Genomic DNA, 27,431 nt, shown 5'->3' with positions numbered 1-27,431 from the left:
GCGCGTACGCAGACCCCACAATTTTAATGAATCATCATTATGCCAGATCAAACATACCTATTCCTATATCTCGATACATCTTCTATCATTATATGTTATCAGTTGTCTATAATAGTCAACCATATAGGAGCCTATTCGTGACCAGACACACACAAAGACCTTCAGCTATATATATATATATATATAGAGAGAGAGAGAGAGAGAGAGAGAAAGAGAGAGAGAGAGGCTTTTAAAAACAGATGGTTCAGGACTCTTTAAAATTCTGTATGTTATTTAATTAAACACCTACAGCAGAAATCGGAACACACCCTACTACTATTTTCATAGCTGTTGAATTTCAAAAATTTAACCTGGAAGTGAAAACACTTTAGACGTACAATAACATTCTATTTTAAACACTGTAAAAATCCTATAAAAACATATGGAATACTTCATACTGTTTTTAACAATCTTGCTTGAATCGTGCATTAGTTCTTGAGTGACATAAGTTATTTGAAGCAAGCAGTAAGTGGAAGAGATTATGGGAGGTGTGGGAGGAGTTATAAAGTCATAAAAACCATTGATTGGGTAAATTATGATTTTCATCGATAAGGTCCGTCCTGTGTTTCTAGAGACAGTAAATGCACAGCTTTATGTCAGTGTTGAAAATGCACACACAACTATTAGCGAGAAACTGAAGATGTAGAAGATCTGCGCGAAGTTTGCAAAAGAGTGCGCAGAAAGGATCAACACACATCAAGACAGTTCCTCACCCTCCTATAGCCAAGGTCTTGCTCCCTGTGACTTTTGATTATTCCTTAAGTTTAAGGAAAACGAGAGGCTGTCATTATGATACAATCGAGGAGATTAAAGAGACTTGAACGAGAGTCAGTGACACTTCCATAGGGCAGCCCAGCAGTTCGTGCACGGCACAGCAAGTAGATTGCAGCTAGAGGAAATTATTTTCGTATTATTTTTTCATGTGTGCACTATGAAGGTTCCTATACGAAAACGTCTGGAAACATATTGAAATCACCTAGTAAATTACGGTTTCTCACTTTTATTTATTTCATCTTATTTATCAAAGTTTATACATTTCTAACAAAACTTGCAGATTCGAATATGCTTTGGCAATTACTGACATATGTTAGATTGCTAATCAGAAAATGGCCGCACTTTTTCTCAAGAAAATCATCATTATTTACTGATCGATACATTAATTCAAGATAGATTAGTATTTACGTTCATACTTTCTAGTATAGGCAACTGCTTTCCTCGTTAAGAATTAAATTATTATTTATTTTTTCATCACTTTTTCTTTGTATAATATTGCCTTACTATTATGTAATTTACATTTTCGAACATAAATACTGAACTCTTTTTTCAACAGCACAATATTCCATTGAAGGTTTTAGTGGTTTACTTTACTAAACATCTTCGATTGTTGAAATACATGTATAACACAATTTATTCGGATAATACAGAGTGTTCATCGGTGTCAATGGGCGATTTCTGATTTTATTTCTGCACCTTGTAAAGATTTGTACTACTGTCCTCTTTGCAGAATGTATAATTCCCTCTCTTTTCCCGTTTGCGAGTCGGCAAAAAAAATGAAAACGTGTTTTAAACAGATATCTAAATAATATATATATATATATATATATATATATATATATATATATATATATATATATATATATATATATATATATACAAAACACAAAGAAACACAAGTAACATCTACCTAAAAATGAATATGTATATCATTGTGGTTTCAGAGCACGCAGCAAAGCAGGGTTATCTGTTCATTCAAGAAGGCATCTTTGACCTACGAGCATATGAAAGTTCGCCATCTGCGGAGAAGTGTGCCGGACATCTACAGGATTGCAATTACGCATGTGGTGTCACAGATCTTGGGAGCTGCTGAAGATTGCATACTGAACCCTCATTCATCGTTTTCGATGAGAGAATCCATCATATATATATATATATATATATATATATATATATATATAATTATGGTTAGTTTTTTTGGAAAAAGAAATCCAACAGAGTGCACAATTAAAAGGAAAATCCGAAATGTAAGAGCGTATTTATATTTTCTGTACATAAAGTTTTAGATGAGACACATCATTGGTACCGTCGGTTTCAAGCTCGATAATAAGGACCGTTTAAGGTATCCTTATCAAGCTCTCTTCGGCCAATATTCGTTATTAAACCGTCCTTTTTATCGGGCTAGAAACCAACGGTACCAATGATTTGACTCATCTAACAACTTTCTGTACACAAAACGCGCGTGCACCCCCCACATATATATATATATATATATAATTGCTATATTAATATCGAGTTTAAATCCATTTGGTCGCTGAATCTTCCCAAATTAATTTTAAAAAAACAATAACACCCGCCTTGTCATCCATTTGTTTTTCTTAAACAAATAATTGACATAGATAGGTCTTCTATTCTTGATTAATTAAGTTACAATTCATACCTAGTTTCGCTTCAATGATTTGTTGGAAAAGATTGAATTACCAGTAAAAACTTTAATCTAGTTGGACAATGTGATAATTTTTAATGAAAGTAATTTAATATACTGTGGCGCAAAATTAAATTCCGAACGTTTTCTTTTTTAATAATACGCAAATTTTTGCATAATTAGATGTGCCTGTTTAAACAGCGTATACATCCGTGGATTCACCTTTTATTTCTCTATAATTTTACTTGTCCATATTTGACTTTTAATTGACGTATCCTTGCGTTCAAGTTAATTAAAAAAAAAACAATTTCAAATAGAGAATGTAATAGGAAACTCCGCACACTAGATAATTGGTGTTTAAATATAACTTTAGAACAGTAACACAAGACAGATCCAACAAAAACAAAATGAACTAATATTTAGTAGTATAGCTTTTCTGCAATTAGACAGCCTGCAACCTTTTGGGCATTCCTTTAATTAATCTGCGGCAATACTCCGCTGGAAGGGCATCCCACTTCTCTTTAATATTCGTTCAAAGTTCCTTTCGGTCTGAAATTTTATCATTGCGTCGCCGTACGTTTTCGATATGATTGTCAATCCAAACACGAAATATCATGTTGTTCAAGGAACCTCTTGACTTTTCCAGCTGTGTGAATGAGATTATTATCTATATTTCGGCCAAAGTAGGGCACAAAATGCTCAATCAACATATTAATGTACTTTGTTTAATTAATTCGGCCTTGTAAGCGAACTATGATCCCTGGACTATTGGCTCTAAGAACGCCCCACACAAAAACTTACTCTCCACCACCTTGCAGCGTTGAAACTGCATCTAAGATCAGATTCCTCGTCCTTACTCCGGTCAGACATACTGCCTATAATAATTGCCAAGCCTATTGAAGTAGCTTTCGTCGCTAAAAATCCCTTTCGACTAATAGGAAGAGGCATGATCTTCATAGCGTATGAGGAAGTCTAGACGACGCTTTTTATTCTTTACATAAATCATTACCCAGGGTCTTTCTACACAGTCTCGCAAATTTAATTCATTTGATCTTTTTGGAAATCCAGAAGAGTTTTTTTTTTAACAAGATTACACTGTTGCTTCAAATCTGTTTCGGAGGCTGCGGGTTTTTATAGCATTGTCTTCCCTGTAAGAAGTTACTCTAGGACGACCAGATGTAGGGACATCATTATCACTGCCGACATTTTGGTGCTTTTACACAGTCATTCATTTCGTTTCTCACCAGTCTATTCTAAGGCTGATTTCCCGATTGGATAAACTACAAAATGAGCTCCTGGCGATCACTAAGAGAAAGTCGAGATATATTGATGGAATATCACGTCGTATAATCTGTAACAACAACAATTACGATTTAAGATGCCTCCTTGTAAAAGACTGGGTATTTTAAGCTGGTTTACAGTTCATTTGTAGCTGCGATGTATCTTTTTGCCTCCTCGATTTGAATGTATCTTTTTAATGTACATGCACACTATGGTGCGTCAATAAAAAAAAAATCATATATGAACATATAAAGTTACTGAAGAGGCCCAGTGTTTTGACAAGCTTCTGGGTTTGACCTTTACTCCTGATCTGAAATGGAACACGTACATCAAGTCTGTTGCAAAGTTCGCTGGAAAGATGGTGGGATCCTTCTACCGTTCCAGAAGATATCTCACTACTGATGCAATTCTCTATCTACATAAAAGCCGAGTACGTCCAAGGATGGAATACTGTTGCCATACCTGGGCAGGAGCTGCTAAAAAGAGCATATCCTGCCTTGACAGAGTACAAAATAGACTTCGTGGCTTAGTGGGGGATGCCCTTTTCTCTACCCTGCAACCGCTCTCCCACAGAAGAGACGTTGCGAGCCTATCCTTGTTTTATCGTTATTTACATGGCAGGTGCTCGTCTGAACTCCAATCTCTGGTCCCCCTCGCCAATCTTTCACGAAAAACACCCGTCTAGCTGAATCCACTGTGAAAAATCTCCCCCACTCTATATCTGTGCCTAAATCAAAACGCGGATTCCATGAAGAAAGCTCCTTTCTTAGAACTGCACGCCTGTGGAACTCTGTTCCGTCTGCCTGCTTCCCTCCTGACTACAACTTGTATGTCTTCAAGTCCAATGTTAACAAATTCCTAATGAACCGCCCCCTTAATTAAACACTTCATCAAATCTCCACACTAACGTAATGCACTTGCAATAACCCTTATCCCTGATTGCTTCCGGGCCTTGATAAGTGGTGATCACTGTGGAAAAAAAAGGGAGATAGAGAAATCAGATAATGAATATGTTGTTTAAACATTTACATTCAATTAAGCTTAAATTTGCGTTTTTTAAATGACAAGTTCGGATTTCTTTTTAGCGCAACTGCTTAGGAGCAGGTCTTACTTGATCCTATGCTGATTATCATTGTGACCATATATTTCAACTGATTTTTAATAGTATAGACTTTTATGAGGTTTATAAAGCACACCTTGTTAACGGATGAGTAACGCTATAGGAGAAATCTGCCCGTGTAATATTCATACTGTAACAGCCAATTGCAATCAATAATAGAAAGAAAATAGACTATTTCTAATGAGATTTTATCGTTCTACAGAGACGTGTGTAGTTAAGTTCCTTTACTTCAAACGGGTATATCTGCACGGCTTTTTCTGGGGGAGTAGTGCGTATTTGTTTTTTTATCAATACTCATTTCCGGCTCTTACCATGCGCAAGGTAACTATTACTGTTCGACTTGAAGTCACTAACCAGGAAAACACTTACAAAAATAAATCAAACAAAAATTAACTTAAAGAATGAATATACCAGTACGTTTTTTACAAGCACATATGAAGCGCAAGTTTTATTCAAGCAAAATAAACTAATTTTCCTCCCCACTTTTCTTGCTCACTCTTGAACTTGCATATAAATAATCCGTAAGCCTATTTATTAATACCTACCATAATAAAAAAAAAAATATATTCAGAACGACAAAATATCTCCTCTGAAGTTTTTATTATAAGTTATTAAGATTGATACCTATCTCAACGCTTTCTAAATTATATCTATATATATTATGATTCTTTATTTATTATGACTCTTATCACTATTATTATTACTGTTGTTATTATTTTTGTCATGAGTTAGTAATAAGATTATATTTTACTATTTGCCTATGAATTTAGATTTGAGAGCTGAGAGAATATTATATAAAAAGAAGGCGGGTTCTTATGCAAACATATGTTGCACTACATGTTTTATAAAGGCATAGAAATGGCAGACGTAACATTGATAGATTGTTTACCTAAGGACGAGATGGACACAGAAAAATGAAATATCTTTAGCCACAGGTCGACCAACTAATATATGCTTTCTTTGTTAAAAAAACAAAAACAAATTCTAATTGAAAGAAAATTAACGCTAGCACCGGCCTCTCGTAGAAAAATGATATACAGGGTGTCCGTAAAGTTACTATACAGTCTTACAAGTTACTATACAGACACCCTGTAATATATTAACAGTACAGTAAGATATTGTATTAAAATATTTATTTGTAACAAAATAAATAAAAAGAAATAACACCTTTATGTTTATAAAAATCTCAGAAAATACACGTGTTACATCCGAAAAGACTGTAACAATCAAGGCAACCAATTTCTATGACAAATATTCCTATGCGTTTTCTGTTTTCTAATATCGCTTCAAAATAAATTTGCTATCTTCCAAAGTTAGCTTGCGTGGCATGCTTGATTAAATAAACCTGTAAAAAAATAAATATTAACTATTAATACAAATATAACACAATAAAACAATAAACCTGTATAGTAACTTTACGGACACGCTGTATATTAAGTTATTTACAGATTAGGACGTAGGAATGGAATTCATATATAGTCTGTCCAAAACGTAACTGAAGTGTTAAAATCTATATCAGTTTACCATTGATCATTATTTTATTTGTATTTCAGATATTTTGCAGATAATATTTTAAAAGTCGAGAATAGCCTTTAAAACGTACGCAAGTTGTGAAATTTTGTTACAAAATTCAGCAGTCAAATTTTTTGGACTAAAAGAGCTTATCGAAGAGCAATGTCAAATGGCTACCCTGTTCCTCAGACTGTACCCCCCAGCTTTTTCACATGAGGATCTAATAAGGAAAAGTCGATGGTAACAAACTCCAAACCTTGCAAGGAATGAATGAAACATCAGGAACGAAGTTAGGGAGGAAAGTCGCAATCCAGAGATTCTGCAATCCATCACGAATAATATTTGAGAAAGAGCATAAATATGCGGAACTGAAAATAGGCATCAGTTAAAAGACAGTATTTTTCATAGAGAAGAGTTGTTAATATTTAAAATCCTTATACAGAACTGCATTGTCTTGGTAAGATTGTGTTCAAATTACAGCAAGATATCATCCAAAATAAAGAAACTATTAAAGTTCATTTCCTTAAGTGATCTTTTGAATAAACTGTAGATGTTGTCTCAGATGGTGTTTTGAATGATCACTAGCAAAATGCCAATATCTGTCAGGGGCGAAAAATTTCAAATGGGGTGAGGGGGCGATCAGTATCTTTTTTCTTATAGAGAAGTATTGGTTGGAGATGAAGATTCGACAGAATCAATTAATATCCTTCAGAAATGACCGGAAGTTTAACAATTTCCGCGTTCCGTGAAGATCTTTTTCCCTGAAACACCCTTGAATGAAAAACGGTTTTATTGAGGCTCGTGCCATCAGGTCTGTCCAGAGAAAACGTTCAGTTTTCAAGTCTCGTATTTCTAATATAAGATATGAACACTATAATGTATTTATAAATTCAGTTTTGGTATTTCCTGTGGAGAAAGTGTATTTGATGCAAATATTATTAGGTCGGAAAACAACTTTGAACCAGTCAGTAAAGTAAAACCACGGGGGAACGTTCATAGAGTAAGAAACAACAAACACATGTACTTTACCTTCTAAATTCCAGTTGTATTTATTTACCATTCACAAGTACCATGATAATTCACACTCGTCATGTTAACAAAAATACTAAAGATTATCTTTTGTTTTTAGCTTGTCTATTTAAAACAAATATAATTGATAACTCGTAAGCTTAATTTTCAATATTCTTTCCTAAAAATTAAAAAAAAATCTTTGATGCTAGCCTAGCATAAGTCGAATGCACCTGTTTTTACTTTGCATGCGGTAAACAGAAGCTAAAGTTTAAACAATGTTATTTTTGTTGTTTTTATATTTAGGTCATTTTTTGAATTGTAATGCCTGAAAATTATGTTGTATGAAATGATCTACTCATGCACTTAGAAGACCAATTATTTATGTGTTTCGTTTTCAATTGTAGCTGATGTCCCATGAGTATTGTGTTAACGTTTGGAATCACTGGCATATATTATGTACAATATAATAATCTATAGAGAATTGGCTCTATAATAATTAATACGAAATCAGTAAGAGTAAAACTGTAATATTTAAGTTTACTGTACGAGCTGGCAACGCCTGGTTGTATGTTGTTAGTCAATATAATGGATTTTAAATTGTGGATCCTCGGATTTTCAAAACGCAAATCTTCACTCTAAATGAACGTATTCTACCTGCATTTTTTTATATTTTCATTGTTTGCACATTCATATATTTCAATACCCGGATATGTTAATAATTTAATTGAAGATATCTCATTATAAACAATTTTTACCTAATTTTTATGTTGTATTTTAATGTAGATATCTAGGCTAACTACCACAATAATGTGATTCTGTTTTAAACATTCGTGTTTCAAGAGACGCGTTAATTTTTCCCAAACCATTTTCTGAAGATGAAATTGATATACGAAAATACGTCATATAGATACCTTGATATAGAATATCCGCTCGACTATAGCACAAACGGCGCTTAAATAGCAAGCGGAACCTTCATATTCTCATGTGACGAGTGACTCATGTGCAAACGTGTCGTTCATTCCTAAAAGAATATCTTTGGAATTTGCTTAGAAACCCGGAGAACGCAATCGGAAGTAACACTTTTCCCAAAAAAGAAAAAGAAAGAAAAATATAAGTGAAAGAAGTAAATAGATATCTTCTTTATCAAGTAAAATATTATGGGCATTTAGCTTCGTCTTCCCTGGTGGTAATATTGAAAGACTTGTTTCTACCAATCCTAACTTTCCAAGCGGAAACGCTAAAATAGAAGGGAAATAAATAGGACAAGAAATATGAATAATTCGAATAAATAATTGTTTTATATCAGGATCTTGTTCTTGTTGGTCGTTTCTGTTTCTTTCACAAATGAAAACACACGTGTGCAGTTATAACTGATTCGTCTATAGGTGTAGGTGTGTCTACAAGATGCCCATCGTTTTTTTATGAAGGGACACTCTAAAGTGAGTTGTATTATTCAGGTTGAAGAATGTCCATGTCATGTCATCTTAGCTGAAGCAAGATGGGTGGTAAACAGCCTCAGGTGGCAGGTATTTAAGCGAATGACATATGATATTTTAATGTGGATTGACGTGTAGGGTAGAGTTTATGAAGCAGTAAAAAAGAAGAAAAAAGAGAGAGGATAAACATGACACATGAGAGATAACGTGAACATGAGACCTACAAGTCTTAATAGATTAAAGAATATGAACATATAAATGAAAACAGCTTGTAATTATTTTTGTTCCATCAATCCATTCATTCATATTTTAATGCACAAGAAATAGAACGTGAGAGTAATAATATTAGGTTGTCCGGAAAATAATGGCCAATTTCAGAGAAAAAAAAATTATTAATCAAATAGGTTACACTAGACATTGAAATTAGTCAAAGTATGATCCTTGAACAGCCATGCATTTTTGCCATCTATCAACTAGATCATTTATGCCTCGTTGATAAAAATTCTTTGGCTTCGATGCTAAGAAATCTTTGAAAAAAGAATTCAACCTCTGCATTAGATCTGAAAGTTTTGTTACTTAAAAAAGCAGCTAAATGCTTGAGAAAATGGTAGTCCGTGGGTGAAAGATCTGGAGAATAAGGAGGATGTGGTAAAGTTTCGTATCCCAAGTCTGTGAGTTTCTGCAGTGTCATTCTCGCAACATGAGGCCGTGTATTATCGTGGAGCAGGATTGGACCACGCCTATTCACTAATGCAGGTCTCAACTTTTGTAAATGATGATGCATTTCTTCGAGTTGATTGCAGTAAACCTCTGTCGTGATGCTCTGATTAGCATCCAGAAAGCTGTAATGAATAACACCAATTGCACACCACCAAACAGTCAGCATAATCTTCTGTTGGTGAAACTGGCTTTGGAAAATGTTTGGGTGGTTCATCACAATCAAGCCATTGGCCTGATCGTTTCCGATTATCATAAAGGATCCACTTTTTGTCACAGGTGACTATTCGGTCAAGAAATGGATCATTAATGTTTCGCAAAAAGAGCATCGAACACACTGCAAAACGTCGAGCTTGTTGATTTTCATTGAGCTCATGTGGGACCCATTTGTCCAGCTTTTTCACCTTGACAATTTGCTTCAGATGGTCCGACACTGTTGAACTGCTGACACCAAGTTCCCGAGACATTTCCCTGACACTTTGCCGTGGGTTTTGCTCAACAATGGCTCTCAAATTTTCATTGTCAAGATTAGGTGGCCGTCCTCTACCTTCTTCATCTTTAAGGCTCTCATCACCACTACGAAATTTCTGAAACAACCTTCGTACTGTTCTATCACTTGTGATGCCTTCTCCCCATGCCCTATTGATATTTGCAGTTGTTTGAGAAGCATTTTTACCAAGCTTAAACTCATGCAGGAAAAGTAATCGTAAGTCTTCTTTTCTCATATTCCAAATCATGGGCTCATTCGCTCATAAAACGTTTTCTAAAAGAAAAAAGTAAGAAATTATTAAAGAGCACATATAAATCAATAATCATGTTGATATTTACCTGAAATATGATAAAAAAATCCTATGATAAAATCCAATTTCAAAACAAACTTCCTGAAATGGCCATTATTTTCCGGACAACCTAATAATTGTAACGTCGGCTAATTTGTAAAGGACACGGTTAAAACCTGAATGTGCCAAGTTCGATTCATGCTGGTTCCACCGAAACAATTTCACTTACGATGTTCCCATTGTAGTTTGTGCCTTCTAGAAAATAATTCTGATTTTTAACATCTCCTAATCGCAATTTCAACAAGATAACTATCTGCTTCGTTCAAAAGAAATAACTGAAATAATGATTTTGCCAAAATGAAAAAAAAAATCCTAGAAAGAGGGAAGAAATACAGAAACACCTTATAAAAAACCGAGTAGCAGAAGAAAAGGAGAAAAAATGGTAAAGTATATAAGAAAACATATCATAGAAATAATTAGACGCAGACAAGTAAAAAAAACATCAGCATTAGAGGAAGACATAAAAAAGCACGATAAAACTAACAGAAATGAAAAGATTCGATGGAAAATTAATAAAAATAGATTAACATTTACATATGCTTACTAGTCAATTGTAACTATTTATTCTACTTTGATCCCAAAATAGACCGAACTTGATAAATGTGTATATATATATATATATATATATATATATATATATATTTATTTACTATATTCATATACATTATTATCTAATATATATATATATATATATATATATATATATATTAAATTGTGATTCAATGAATTTCAAAAACCCTTATTGAAATGAAGTGGTTGAGTTTCATATCAAAGGTTTTTATTATTCGTATTTAGTATATTTCTCCTTTCTCCTTTTCTATTTACTTTGATATACATCTGTGTTATCTTTGATCAAATAGCTTGGTTGTTTTTTTCATAGAATTGTGCCCATTATCAATTACACTGAACAATAAAAAAATGTTATTGAGCCTAAGATGTTTCAACTGTTTGTACCTAATTTGAGGGCGCTTATTCCGGAAATGCTTTCTATCAGGTCTTATTTTTCCGCTACGAAAGCCAATAACTATACCCCCACCCCCCTAAAAAAATTGCTGTAGGAAGCCGATAAGTACATTAAAAAACAACAAAAAACAGGTGAATCGTGGAAACAATATTGTTTATGTTAGTTGACGCAATATATTCATGAAGTGTCACCAAAAGTTTCACAATGAATACTCGAAGTTGTAAGAAATACTAATCATAGACATACTCATCCATAAATTGACGTGTTACTGATGTGCTGCGGCATCACCGCTCTTGATAGACAAAAAATAGTCAGCAAGCATGGTGGCATTCCAACGACCTTGATAGCGAACTTCAATGTCACTGATGTGTGATGGACACATTCCCATTGCTCGTTGCTCACATCACCAAGATTTTCTGGAATAAGGCAAGATGGCTATGCAGAAAATTGAACTTGATGCTCATATTTGCACCTAGATGACGGAGACTTATGAATAATGTTTCAACAAAATTCTTTGTAGTTGGGCGCCATCATCTTTTACAGAATAGTTTTACTACATTAGTGCATGCCGTCCATGCACTCAATACTGCAGGATTAATAAAATTACAGAACTTTGCGTCTTTCATTCTATTTCGAGTTTCAAAGTTGATTTCAGTGAAGTATTAAAGTTGTGTTCTGTCCCGCCTACAATATTTTTATGCGCTTCAATAAGCTTGGTAAGGCACACGTCTGGTCGTATAACACGCTGTCTTTCCACTCGCGAGTCAGTCCTTTTCCACCTTCTTTCTTGCATAAACTAATTTTCACAGAGTTTGCGTTACTTACGCGTGATCATCAAATAGGAAAGTGACGCCATCACCTTTTTCCCTCTTAATATATTCAAAAACAGTCACCTGCTTTCTCAATAACCTTCACAAATTGTTTCAGTATTCTAAGCTTTATGTGAAGAGGAGCAAACACAATTTTGGAATGCTCCACCATCGATAACGCAAGGAATTGATTTACTACCCACTACGCATTCTTTTTTATCCAGTGCTCTGTTCTGGCAAAGCTATCACACAGACATAAGACGTAAGGACATTTTGTGTAGCCACTTTCAGCTTGAAGAGAACCCCAACCATTTTTTAATCGACACACATAATTCATTTGTACTCTGTATGAAATGTTTCCAGAACAAATTTGATTCCATCATACTTTCTTTCAAGGGTCGTTGAACTAACAAGAGGAACTGATCCATATAATATCCATAATGAATAACACATTTAAACCTTCTTTTGAAATTATCTATAAAAAGGGGTCGATTATGAGAATAATATTGTTCGACACCAAGCTGTTGCAGCAGGTCAGAAAAGTCGTTTCAATATATTATGTCTTTTTCCTAACTGAAATATGGAAAACACTCATAAGTACAAAACCATGCGTTTTCTTATTGAAGATTATGAGATATCCAGTCGGAAGTAGATTTTTCGCTTAGAGTTTGAAACGAAAATGCAGAAGATTTCTTTGTAAATTTAAGATCTCTAGTCATATCATTAAGTTCACCTTGAGAAACATATGTTTTAGTTAAGAAGGAGGATAACCGACATCAGAAACAATGGATTCACTCCTGTCAATGGAAATAACCGAGGCTGGGTCTTCTTCAGAATCGGACAATTTCAATTTGAGCAATCCTGCAAACACTGGACAAAGAATTCCAGTGAACCAAACTTTATTGCAGCAACTTTGCAATATTTTCAATAGATTTGTTCCCATACATGTTGCACGTGAGTGTTAACCAGTGGAATAGCTTTCATGTAAGGCACTGTTATTTATGGATATCTGTGGTTGAGAAAATTACTTGTAATTGTTAACGGAGAGAAGCTTAGCCATGATTGCATTAAATGTTACTATTGACGACTTTATGCCGCTATGACCTGGATGTGACTTTCTAAGCATTCTGCCATTGCTTTAGATGTGTGCATATCAGTTTTTCTCTTATGACTATTACAGATTGTGGTACAATCGTCTAATATATCCATCGCAGGCACAGTTTTATCAGTGTGTTCGCTTATAAACATATCTTTATCTCTACTATAATATGAAACCATGTTTGTGTGTGTGTTTGTGTGTGTCTGTGTGTGTGTGTGTGTGTGTGGGTGTGGGTGTCTTTCTCTCTGTATGAGTGACTAAGGAATCTAAACGTGAATTATACGGCCATGGTTTTATAGACTAACTTTAAAGCATAACTGTAGCTACTTATATTTTCTTTTATTGCTCTCCATCGACATAGAGACTGTACTCTAATAAATCACGTCTCTGGCAGTATAGATTTTGCATTCTCTCTAGACACTAGCGCCCGAATATATGTAATTAATGACTTTACTGCCCACCGCAGAGTTTGGCTTTTTTAACTACACTTACACAGCTTGTGACAGCACACACACCTTTTCTCTATCCCATTACTTGGTACAGGCAGTACGTTTCCGTCCAGTTTGCAAGATCATCAAAAGTAAGCCTAAATTCTGGACCTGTTGCATGTCACAGTTACTAAGAATTGCGTTACAAATGCTGATGTCTCAATTGGGAATGCTGATCATACTGTGATAATGATATATATAACCCTAAAATCTCACCCGAAGTTGAAGAGCCACCGCTGAAAGCGAAACGTTACTACAATAAAGCTAACTGAGATGCCATCAGGAGTCACGAACAACATCATAGATGCTTTATTGGGAACCATTGGTTCTCTCCCTGATTAGCAGTACGCAAATGAGACAACTGAGGAGTTAAAGCAGTAATTGAAGCACGTTTTACTACAGGTAAGTTCTATAGTGAAACCCACTTTCTCCAATTGTATACTTCTTCTGCACCGCAGATTTATCTGACATAAACCCAGTACCAATAGACACAAGTCTATAGAAGCTACAATTAATTGTAAAAAGGAAATAGCCACAACTAAGCGACGCTATATCGAATCTTTCATTGAAGTGCAGAAATTAGGAACTTGTTACTTCTTGAAAATCTATAAGTGTAGTAAATAATGGGCCGTCATGCATGCCCTATAATCCAAGAATTTTGAGGTTGTTTGCACGTAAACCGAGAAGGCTAATCTGCTTGTCAAGCAGTTTTCCTGCAACTCTACTTCGGATCTATCAAACCACTTCATCCCGTATTCCCCTCTGTAGAGAGACACCACAATAGATGCTGTAAAAGACATCCCTAATAAAATACTTTATCATAAAAAAATAGACACCTCAAAAGCATGTGGACCTGATCTCATCCTGGTTGTATCATTTAAACACATTGCGGTTTCACGAATTCTCAACAAATACCTTAATGAATCTTCCTTTCATGACCGCTGGAAAACCACTTTTTTGTATCAGTTTACAAGAATTTTGACAAAATGACTGAAACATTTTCGCAAGAATAGTTGAGTATATAATTAATCTAGCTCAAGTTAACTACCTCACAACTGCTAAACTTCTTTTCGACCAACAATATGGAGTTAGACAAGCACTTTATACGGCGGATATAATAACTGCAATCTCTGAACGTATATACAATGCACTGGATAATGCAGAGGAGGCAAACTAGATATATCCAAGTCCTTTGGCAGGGTATGACACGATCGTCTTCTCATGAAAATCAGACCCTATGTTATTACTGGACGAATACTTATATTTAAATCCTTCTAAAGTATAAGAAGTACCCAGATTAGGCTAGCTGGTCGTACTTTAAATACTATATAAAAACAGTTGTCCATCAGAGGTCGATCCATGTTCCTCTATTATTCCTAATATTCATAAATGATATTCCTGATTAAAATTTGACGGGTATATTGATATATATATATATATATATATATATATATATATATATATATATATATATATATATGTATATATATATATATATATATACGACACTACACTCGATAACGGACACTAGCGGAAAACGATTTAACCAAGGCAATGACAGATACTATAAGTGAAATCGTATTCAGTAATTCTGGTGAACCGTATAAAAGCTAAACACTTAGAAATTACAATTGTAGAAAAATACAATTAGTTGAGTAGAAAAAAGAATCTATCCTTGTATATATATATATATATATATATATATATATATATATACATATATTAATCATAATAATTAGAATAATAAACAAAAATTAAAATAATAATAAATGTGTTAATATATATTTCATATAAATAATTATTAAGAGATACATAATTTTAGTTTAATGGATTACTCACCTTTTATATACTTTATATTGTGATTGAGTTTCACATATTTAATAAAACCGACCCTATCGATGGAATATCAAACTAATGTATAGTGTATAGTTTCCATCGAATAAGTCTCTCTCTCTCTCTCTCTCTATATATATATATATATATATATATATATACACACACACACACACATATATATATATATATATATATATATATATATATATATATATATATATATATAGGAGGTCCATCGTCTCTTCTTCAGATGGAATTTCACTTGGCTCGTCTGAAGTGCGTTTGTGAATTTGGTTTAAGTGTTTCTTATGTGTGGGGTGTGGTCCTTCCACCATATAGACCATACGACCGATCCTGTTAATGATCGTTCCCCGCTCCCAGAAGGTACTATTATCTTTATGCATTTGGAAAAATATCTTTTCTCCTGGCATGTAGTTCTTCTTGGGTATCGTCAGCTTGGTGTGTTTTACCTGCTTTGGTAATGACTTATCAAAAACTGGCCGTATTTTCCTTGCAAATATTACTTCCGCTGGAGACATCTGGGATGGTGTGTTTTCGTTGGGCGTTATGCGGTGCACCTGAAGAAATTGTTGTAGGGCATTTTCGGATGGCGTGTCCTTGGCCTTCTTCAAAGCTCCCTTCAGTGTGTCCACAAATCTTTCCGCCTGGCCGTTTGACCTGGGGTGGTATGTCGGAGTTGTAATGTGGTCCACTTGGAAGTCTCCAATGAACTCTTTAAAGCCCTGGACGTAAACTGAGTGCCGTTATCTGACACTAAACCGTCGACCACTCCGAATCGTGCAAATAACTCATAAAGAGTTTTTATGGTGAAGTCCGTAGTTGGGCTCTTACATCTAAAGACTTCGGGCCACTTGAAAAAACTGTCCACTATTATAAGGTAGTAGTGTCCATAAAGTGGTCCTGCATAGTCCACATGTATTCGTGACCATGGATAGTCGGCATTGGGCCATGGACTGAATTGAATAGGTGGTGCTTTCGCAGCTAGAACCCATCCTCTGCATGATTTCACTTTTTCTTCAATGCCCTTGTCCATGCTTTTCCAGTACACGTATGAACGCATGATGCTCTTCATTCTGGTGGCGCCAGGGTGTCCTGTATGAAAACTCTTGAGAATTTTTTTTATGTAGGGTCGCTGGAATAACTACTCTATCTCTGTATAGTAGAACCTGGTCGCACACTGAGAAAGCTTCTGCTACTTGTTCATCCGATTCCAGTTTTGCTTTGGTTTCTTTTATAAAATAGTCACTCTCGGCTTCTTTTCTTATGTCGTCTTGGGTAACCGGAAGTTCTTTCACTGTGTTACATAGAATCAAACTGTAGTCCTTCTCTGATTGAAGTGATGCTATAACAGAATCCTCAAGCGGTTCTCCAGTTTTTGGTATTAACCGGGATAGGCCGTCAGCATGTCCTAACTTCTTTGATGGTAAAGACTCCATTTCGAAGTCGTAATTGAGTAGGATTGTTCCCCATCTTTGCAGTCTGTTTGCCGTATGTGTAGGCAATCCTTTTCTTGAACCAAAGATAGCGATGAGCGGCTTATGGTCCGTTTGAAGCTTAAAATGTCTTCCATGTAAAAATCTATTGAATTTAGTCACAGCGAAAATAATACTTAGAGATTCTTTCTCTATTTGGGAATAATTCTTTTCCGCCGGTAGTAGGGTTCTATAAGCATGTGCTATCGGTTTCGTTGAACCATCAGGCATTTTATGTAGGATGCCTGCGCCGATTCCATATGCGCTAGCGTCACTACCGACAATTATGTCCAGTTTCGGATTATAATGGGTCAGGAACAGTTCTGATGTGAGCACGTTTTTTAGCTTTTCGAATGCAGTCTGGCATTCTGTGGTACAATCACAAACTTTGTCCTTCCTAAGTAGCTCGTTTAGGGGTGCACGTAAAGTATGCAGGTTTGGAATAAAAGCTTGATAATAGTTGGCTAAGCCTAAGAAACTTTGCAAAGTTGTTAAGTCATGTGGCTCAGGCATATTTCTTATCGCTGTGGACCTTTCAGGATCGGGCCGTCTACCGTTCTTGTCTATTATCTGACCAAGGTATTTAATTTGGTTGAGGAAAAATTCGCATTTTGTGTCTTTCAGTGTGAAGCCTTACTCACTTATTTTTTCAAATACCCGAAAAAACATGTCTTGTATGTTCTTCTATAGATTCACTTTTTACTAGAATGTCATCTAGGTATCCTATAGAAAAATCAAAGCCGCTCAACATAGTGTCGATTATTTGCTGAAAGATAGCCGGGGAGCCTTGATCCCGAAAGCTAACTTATTAAACTTGAACAGTCCCCTGTGGGTGGTAATACACAAGATTCTGGAGCTTTCTTCTTCCACGGGATTTTGTAGGTATGCTTCGCTTAAATCTAGTTTTGAGTAAATTTTTCCTCCATTGAGTTTCGTAAATACTTCCTCGGGGCTAGGTAGCGGGTAGTGGTGATCTCTTAGTGCTGCATTCAACCCTGTCGAGAAGTCTGCGTAGACTCTAATATCCATTGATTTTTTCTTTACGTATACAGTGGGGGCAGCCCACTCACTGTAGTCGACTTGGTTCAGTATTCCTGCCTTGACGAGTCTATCTAGCTCCTCGTCAATTTTTTGTATGGAGGCAAATGGTATGCTGCGTTTCTTTTTAAAAAACCGGGGTGATGTTATCTTTTAATTCGAACTTCGCCTTCATTTTTGTGCAGCAGCCTAATTTGCCCGAGAAAAAACATTAGGAAATGACTCCATCAAGTCCTCCTTAAGTTTTTTTGCTTCGGCTGTAGGGCTGCCTATTTTCTGACAAAAATCGCTCATGAGCGAGTCCCAGAGTTCAAATTGTTGAATCCAGTCTGTCACGAAAAGATTATTTGATTTCTTTAACACACACATTTTTAGTGTTAAAGTATTGCCCTTCAATGTTACATTTGTAGTGACTTCGCCTTCAAACCCAATGCGTTCTCCCGTTACCGACTGAGCCACTCTGTTGGTTTGTCTCATTTTTGGTTTGCCAATTTTACACCAAGTATTATAGTTTATTATTGACAAATCTGAGCCACTGTCAAGTTGAAGCTTTACGTTTTTGTACCCGATTTTGACTATTACGTACTTCCGTACATTTTCATCTTTCCCTAGAATTCTCGTCGTTTTGACGTAACTCTTGCGAGGTCCTTTTACTCTGCAATGCGAGGCTTTGTGGCCATTGCGTCTGCATAGATCGCATTTACGGGACCGGTAAGGACAATCTTTCTGCCAGTGGAGTTCTCCATATCCTCGGCATGGGTAACGTGGTAAATCAGGCTTATTTTGGTATGTTTCCTGAGTATTGCGTTTGGTTTTCTCTTGACTTTTTGGGAAGAACGGTTTTTTATTTTGCACTTTCTTGGTGTATGATACATTTGCCTCTTCTATATTTCTGGAGTCCTGTTTCTCAGAAATAATTCTTTGGCATTCCTCAGCCAATTTTTGAAGGGCAATGTCCTGTTCCTTTTCGAGTGTGTTCAATGCCCTGCGTCTGATTTCAGCGTCCTTGATTGAGACTGAACCTTGAATAAAAATCAAGACCTTAAAATTGTCGGCCGTTAACGAAGATAATTTAAAATTATCACAATGCCTGTTCACGACTGACGCAAATGTTGTGTGGTCTTGGTCTTTTTTGCGAGTCAGGTTTATACATTTCCATCTCTTATGGAATAAACTAGTTTTCGGACAGTATAACTCCATTAAGGATTTTACAGCCTCGTCAAATGACAATTCGTTCGTCTGTTTTGGCAGTATATAGTCCACGAACTTACTATGTTCCATGGCTCCCAATTTTTGTAGTAAGAGACGAACCTTCATCTGCTCGCTCCAAGTTTTACAATCAATTCTGAACACGTCTCCGAATCTGCGGAAATAGGCTTCAAAAGTTAATTCTTCATCAGGCCGGTACTGAAAAGTTTCCAACGCTAACCAGATTGCAGTTTGGGAAAAAACGTCTTGTCTGACTCTCTACTGTCTTTTTTAGATATAACCTTAGATAATATTATCAACTTTCTTTTTGCTTGTTCTTGCATTTCAAGTATTTGGGCATTAAATTGTTTTCTTTCTTCTTCTCTTTCTTCTTCTCTTCGTTTTCTTTCTTCTCTTTCTTCGAATCTTTCTGCTTCTCTTTGTCGTTTTCCTCGTCCATTTGCTTTCTTTCTTCTTCTCTTTGCTTTTGTATTTCGGAGAACTGAGTTTGCTGCAACCGTATCATAGCAGCTATTTGTTTTGAAAGTTATTCCATGTTGAAAAATTACTAGTCTCCGAATTTCTATGTCTGAGAAATTTCACCAAGAAAAAAACAATTTTATGAAGATGATATATGAAATAAATATTCACACATGAGGAGGGACAGAAGGAAAAGAAACAAAAGTTCCGTGGTGTATCTTAGCAGAAAATGTAATAAGACACTTAAACAGTTTTTGTTTAATTTCCATGAAAGGAAAAACAATAGTGAAAAACTGTACTATTTGTTGAAGTCAGAGAATTTTGCCAACATCAAAAGTATTTAAGAAATATCAAAGAGAGAAAAAAATCTTTTAAAGTTACCGTTTTTTTTTCTCTTTTTTTTTTGAAGTCCATAAACTTTTTTAGCTTCGACTTTCAGTATTTTTCTAATTTCCTTTTGTTGTTGTTGTTGCTGAAATATTTTCCTTTTATAGAGTTGTATTTTTACAATCCTCAAATATGCTTTTATGATCAGTACATATCCACATTGGCACGTTGGTAGAACTTGTTTTAATAAATAATTGTGGGTTAGATGCACGTGTCCTATGTAGAGTCGGTTTAATGACTTTTCTTTTTCTGGTTTTATTTTTCTCGTTCACCGTAGCAGAGAAAAAATGGTTGCTTGCCAGCTAACCACACGTGTGTTCAAAAATACAAAAGCGTAAATTCAAGTTCACCAATAACTTTTTTCCCAGCATAGAATGCAATCTATTTCGTTTTAAAACAAGAAATTGATTAGGACAGCAATATATATTTTTCTACTCAAAGTTTTGGTTTGGCGATAACTTTCTTTTTTTTTTTTTGTTGAAAAAAAGAAGTAAACTTGTTGAACTTTTCAAAGCTGGTAGAAAAATTTAAAGTTGAGTCATAAAAATAGGAAAATAGACGTTTTTGATTATTAGTCCAAAGGAAAGGGTCCTTGTGAGGTTTTTCATTCCTACGTCGCCTGATAGTGTGGCCTTATTTTAGGGATTCACAATATCAAACCGGAGAGTCTGTAAAGTCATATCAACGATTAGGCTGGCATGGAATCTCTGATTAGAGAGTCCAAAATGGCTGCCTTTCACAGCGATGGGAGAGTCCATGTGAAGACAGGAATAGGGGTGTCAGTTACTCCAGAACAATTTTACTGATGAATCTAAATTTAATCTTTTCGGATCAGACAAAATACAACATGTAAGAAGAAAAAATGGAGAAAGACTGCCCCCTAAGTGCGTTAAAAGTACAGTAAAATTTGGAGGCGGTAGTATAATGGTATGGGGCATGATATATTGAAAAGGAACTGGCCCTCTTGTGAGAATTCATGGAAAAGTTAATGCCAGAATGTACAGAGAATTGATTAGAGAACCTGTGGTACTTAATCTTTTTAGTTCTGTTATCTTTATGCAAGACAACACACCGTGCCATAAAGCAAAAATAGTTTTAGAAGAGCTAAATAGATCCAATATTTGCGTTATGGATTGGCCAGCTCAGAGCTCAGACCTGAATCCAATTGAAAATGTTTGGAAAATTATTGGTGAATAAGATCACAGAAAACTCAAAAAAAATCTTGATGAGTTATGGGAATGTATAAAAACATCCTGGAATAATATTTCACCTATAACATGGGAACGATTGGTTCTGTCTTGCAGCAAAATATGCCATAGTGTGATTGAAAACAAGAGGTTTTTCACTAAATACTGAAAGGCTTCTTTATTTTTTCATAATGAATTTCCCTCGTTCCTTAACTTTTGGACGCCTGTAATTTAATTAAATTTATTTATATGTAAAAAAAACTAATATGTATTAAAATCAAAAATTTAAAAAAAAAATTCTTTAACTTCCATTATTAAACATTTGAAAATTCACCAACATTTTTTTTTTCTTTTTCATAGATAAAGTTAGCAGCCATTAAAAAAAAATGATCGATCGTTCCTTAACTTTTGGACGCTACTGTATATATATATATATATATATATATATATATATATATATATATATATATATATATATATATATATATATATGAGCAAGATAAATTATTACAATTAGAAGGCCACTTAGAGTAGTATTGTATATTTTAACCGAATTAAGTAAATCAATTTTTAACTCGTGTTTTTACTCACAAGAATTTAAGTTCCTTTCAAACGCTCTCATTCAATGCTTTTTTGCTTACTTTTAGGTACTATTTCTTTTTATTCGTTTATTTGTAAGATAAATTCATCCGTGTATTCATACGACATTTTGCTTAAAAGCAGGATGCGTGTAAAGAAAATCCAAACATAGTAAATACAAAACATGTTAAAATAATTAAAAAAAAACTGACAAAATAAAATCATAAAGGAATGCAATTAAATTAGAAAAAAAAAGAATACTCAGAATCTAATAGTAAAAGATACAAATAATATATTGGAAAAAAAGCTAGTCTAATTCAGTCATGAATAAGAGAATTCGTATTTTTTGTCTCCGTCGGGCAGGAATTACATCGTAAAAAAATGAAAAATCAGCGAACTAAAAATGGCCGTCATCATTGGTTGTAAATTAAACAAAGAGAAAAAAGAAACAATTTCAGATGATCAAACATCCAAACGCAGATAAAATGATTCCGCACAAGGTCAACTGATTGTACGATCTTTACGCTCCATTATATAATTCTTAGTACGCTTAAGCCTAAGAAATTGCGTTCGTAACGAAAAAACTTGTTTTGGCTATATTTACCTTATTGCTATATGGCAGAATGGTGGGGTAACCGCACAAGATAAACTATAAAACGTCTATCAATTCATACATTTCTGTTTAAATGTTATTTTCGTATGTGAATAAATTACGGGTTTATTAAAATTATGGTGGGAAGAGAGATTGGTATATATATATATATATATATATATATATATATATATATATATATATATATATATATATATATATGTTATATAATACTATCGTTTCATATTTGTATTTACATTAGCCGGCCGAGGGTAGTTAAACTTATTTTAATGTGCTGTAACTTACTCGTTTTAGGAAAGTAAAATTATTTCATATACGTACTGTAACAACCTGGCCTGGACAAGCTAAAACTAGCTCATACATACTTCATACATATACTGTATAATACCCGTCCTAGGGTAGGTTAAATGTTCTTTGCTTAAGATAGCAAATGATATATTAACATAAAAAAATCCTATATCCTAAAAAAACAATTACAGTTGAATTGAACTTCATTTTTCTCATTGTTTTATACAGTCTGAGAACGCCCGGTATCCTAGCTTATATATATATATATATATATATATATATATATATATATATATATATATATATATATATATATATATATATCATACTAAAGCTCTTAAACTGGGTGGTTGACCTCATCTACATTTTCAATAATCAATGACAAGGACATGTGTTTGTGTTTAGAATGTTTTTTGACTGTACGTTAAGGCAAATCAGCCGTAAAAAACAAAAAAAAACGTATATATAAATTGCCATGTCAACGTCATTCTGGTCGGGCAGCGAGTAGTAAATCCAAATGCTGTTAATAATCATAATTCAGGAGTTTGTTTGATTATGTGTGATCAGCAGATAACGTCAGTGCTCAAAAAGTTAAATTTCCCAAATCGCCCATCGTATCATACATCACGTCGTCTATTCACCATTCAATTAGCTTTGTCCTGTTGAAGATAAAGTCATCTATATTTAGCATCGGCTTGAAAAGCATAATCTGACTTTGCTAAAACGTAAGACACCATGCTAGAGACATATTTCACCTATGTATTTAAAGAAGGGACATCGACTGGGAAATAGAAAGCTGCTTTATTTCTTTGGTGACTGAATTTATGTTAAGATATCGTTATGTAGAATTGACCAAGAAACTAGAATCGTGTCGTTGTGGGCTTTTCCTCGATGAGAAATGTTGTTAGGAATTTGGCAGGTGACACCAGGAAGAGACGCATCCAATAAGTGGCCCTCACACAAATTAATTTCATGTGAGAAATTCGATGGTTCCTACTATTGTCTATTGAAATGCATTATTTCACCAAAAATATGCGAGAGAATATCGATCAAAAAATTAGAACAATAGGCAGTGCGAAATATTAATCATTCCAGGATGAAAGAATGCCCAAATAAATCAACACAATAAAAAGCGAGCATTGATATTGAGTTTGTTCCGGCGAAGAACACAAATTGGTATATTATTTTACACTGTCAAAACACACGTACATTAAATAGGCACGCGCTTTCACTGTCAACACAATAATAAATAGAAATGGTTGTCATTGGAAATAATTAAAAAAAAAACTATTTTCGGAAATCCGCGGTGTAGTTTTTTTTTTTTTTAAATACCAGGTGTATGAATCGTATACATTGAGAAAAGTTGATTAAGAAATTATATAGACTGAAAAGCACATTGAACGACCGATCACAACGAATATATGACAAGGTTATTGCTGTATATAAGAGCCGAGTTTGAATAATAATATAATATCGCAGCATTTATCAGTATCAAAGTCACATGTAATTTATTATTTTAAGGAAACGTAAGTATTAAATGATATCACTTAACGCATGTTTTCGGGAGACTAATTTGACGCTATCATGAAAAATACAGGGTGGAACGATAAATTGTCATTCTAAAGAAAAAAACAAAACAAAAAAAAAACTACAGCTTTATTTTAAAAAAAAAATATTGTAAAAATCAATTCAAGTAACTTGATTATGTAGTAGAGCTGACATCAAATAAATGTAGCCGCCGTCAGCCTTAATCACAGCCTCGGTACGGGTTCGAAACAAGGAACATTCTTTTAGAATACTCAGCAGATAGCGGCGACCAGGCTGGATTTTGTTGAGGTGGGAGGTCAGATTGATTGCGTTCTTGTCATATGAGAAAAGGTAGCCAAGCTTTTCAGGACGGGGGAGCAAGTGAGAGAAGGGTACACTATCGTAGCGTTCCTTCTGAATCCTAGCTTGGTTATTTTTGAATATTTTTGTGTTACATTTTCACCACAAACAAGGCACATTGCAACTTTAGTGTAGGGGGCTACTATCAGGGACATGATATACTTGGTCTTTTGGCTAAGATCAAAGTGTAGTATCTGTTCCGGCAGATGCTGCACTTAAGATAATTTGTACCAGTCAATGGAGGGGAAACCCTCTATACTGGGACAATTATTATTTTTGGTAACCAGAGTGACCCCTTTTAGGGGAGCTGGTTTTTACCTCACATTAAAAACGGCCTTGTGCCTAATTTGCTCAGTGGGGGAGCAAATAAACACCATCTGTTCCGGCAGATGCTGCAAGCTATGACTAGCTATGACTAGCAAAGACCAGATGTGGGGGCAACCCCACATGCCTGACCATTAACCAGCTCCCATTTCCCACCTCTCGGGAGCTGGTCCCCTTTTTCCCTTCCCCCTCCCTTCACTCCTCACATTAAAAATCGGCCTTGTGCCTAATTTGCTCGGTGGGGGAGCAAATAAACACCATCTGTTCCGGCAGATGCTGCACTTAAGATAATTTGTACCAGTCAATGGAGGGGAAACCCTCTATACTGGGACAATTATTATTTTTGGTAACCAGAGTGCCCCCTTTTTGCCTACTTTTAGGGGAGCTGGTTTTTACCTCACATTAAAAACGGCCTTATGCCTAATTTGCTCAGTGGGGGAGCAAATAAATACCATCTTTTCCGGCAGATGCTGCAAGGTATGACTAGCTATGACTAGCAAAGACCAGATGTGGGGGCAACCCCACATGCCTGACCATTAACCAGCTCCCATTTCCCACCTCTCGGGAGCTGGTCCCCTTTTTCCCTTCCCCCTCCCTTCACTCCTCACATTAAAAATCGGCCTTGTGCCTAATTTGCTCGGTGGGGGAGCAAATAAACACCATCTGTTCCGGCAGATGCTGCACTTAAGATAATTTGTACCAGTCAATGGAGGGGAAACCCTCTATACTGGGACAATTATTATTTTTGGTAACCAGAGTGCCCCCTTTTTGCCTACTTTTAGGGGAGCTGGTTTTTACCTCACATTAAAAACGGCCTTATGCCTAATTTGCTCAGTGGGGGAGCAAATAAATACCATCTTTTCCGGCAGATGCTGCAAGGTATGACTAGCTATGACTAGCAAAGACCAGATGTGGGGGCAACCCCACATGCCTGACCATTAACCAGCTCCCATTTCCCACCTCTCGGGAGCTGGTCCCCTTTTTCCCTTCCCCCTCCCTTCACTCCTCACATTAAAAATCGGCCTTGTGCCTAATTTGCTCGGTGGGGGAGCAAATAAATACCATCTGTTCCGGCAGATGTATCGGCCTTGTGCCTAATTTGCTCGGTGGGGGAGCAAATAAACACCATCTGTTCCGGCAGATGCTGCAAGCTGGGACTAGCTATGACTAGTTATGACTAGAAAGACCAGATGTGGGGGCAACCCCACATGCCTGACCATTAACCAGCTTCCATTTCCCACCTCTCGGGAGCTGGTCCCCTTTTTCCCTTCCCCCTCCCTTCACTCCTCACATTAAAAATCGGCCTTGTGCCTAATTTGCTCGGTGGGGGAGCAAATAAATACCATCTGTTCCGGCAGATGCTGCAAGCTATGACTAGCTATGACTAGCAAAGACCAGATGTGGGGGCAACCCCACATGCCTGACCTTTAACCAGCTCCCATTTCCCACCTCTCGGGAGCTGGTCCCCTTTTCCCCTTCCCCCTCCCTTCACTCCTCACATTAAAAATCGGCCTTGTGCCTAATTTGCTCGGTGGGGGAGCAAATAAATACCATCTGTCCGGCAGATGCTGCAAGCTATGACTAGCTATGACTAGCAAAGACCAGATGTGGGGGCAACCCCACATGCCTGACCTTTAACCAGCTCCCATTTCCAACCTCTCGGGAGCTGGTCCCCTTTTCCCTTCCCCCTCCCTTCACTCCTCACATGAAAAATTGGCCTCGTGCCTAATTTGCTCGGTGGGGGAGCAAATAAATACCATCTGTTCTTTAGATGCGGCACTTTCATTTCTCGTTCTCTTTCAGTGGAGGGGAAATCGTTCACGACTGAGACAATTTTTATGTTTGTACCTTTTCTCCACGTTAAAAAAACGACCCTGGTGTCTAACTCTGTCCCGTGGGGAGGCATAGTAAATAGGTACTCTCAGGGGCATGGGCTACTGGGATACTATGTAGGGAGTGGGTCAGCAAGATTGAGTTTCACGTTACACTTGAACTTCTGCATGTCAATACAGTTGGGAAAGCAGGAATTCGGAAGGGAATTCCAAACTCTACCGGTTCTGGGGAAGAGACTACTGGAGTAGAAAGCTCTTTTCCATTGTAAGGATCTCTACTGTGTAGGATTGGGATTTAGCTGCTTGTCAGTTTTGTCGAGGGTATTTACATCGTGGGGACACAAATGCTTGTAGTTCGTCGGAGCATTCACCGTTAAAATACTTGTAGAACAGGCAAAGGGATAAACCATTTCGTCAGTGGGAGAAAGGCTGAGGCTTAGATGACAATTCATGACCTATCAGGTTGATGACTCTCTTTTGGACCTTTCTGGGAGCGAGATACTAGTAGCAGGTGCACCAGCCAATATATGACAGCAATACCCCATACATGGGCGAATGGTGGCCT

The sequence above is a fragment of the Euprymna scolopes genome, chromosome 14 (genome assembly GCF_053919585.1).
Source record: "Euprymna scolopes isolate OS-2025 chromosome 14, ASM5391958v1, whole genome shotgun sequence".
Lineage (NCBI taxonomy): Eukaryota > Metazoa > Mollusca > Cephalopoda > Sepiida > Sepiolidae > Euprymna > Euprymna scolopes.
Note: the sequence above shows the minus strand (reverse complement) of the source record.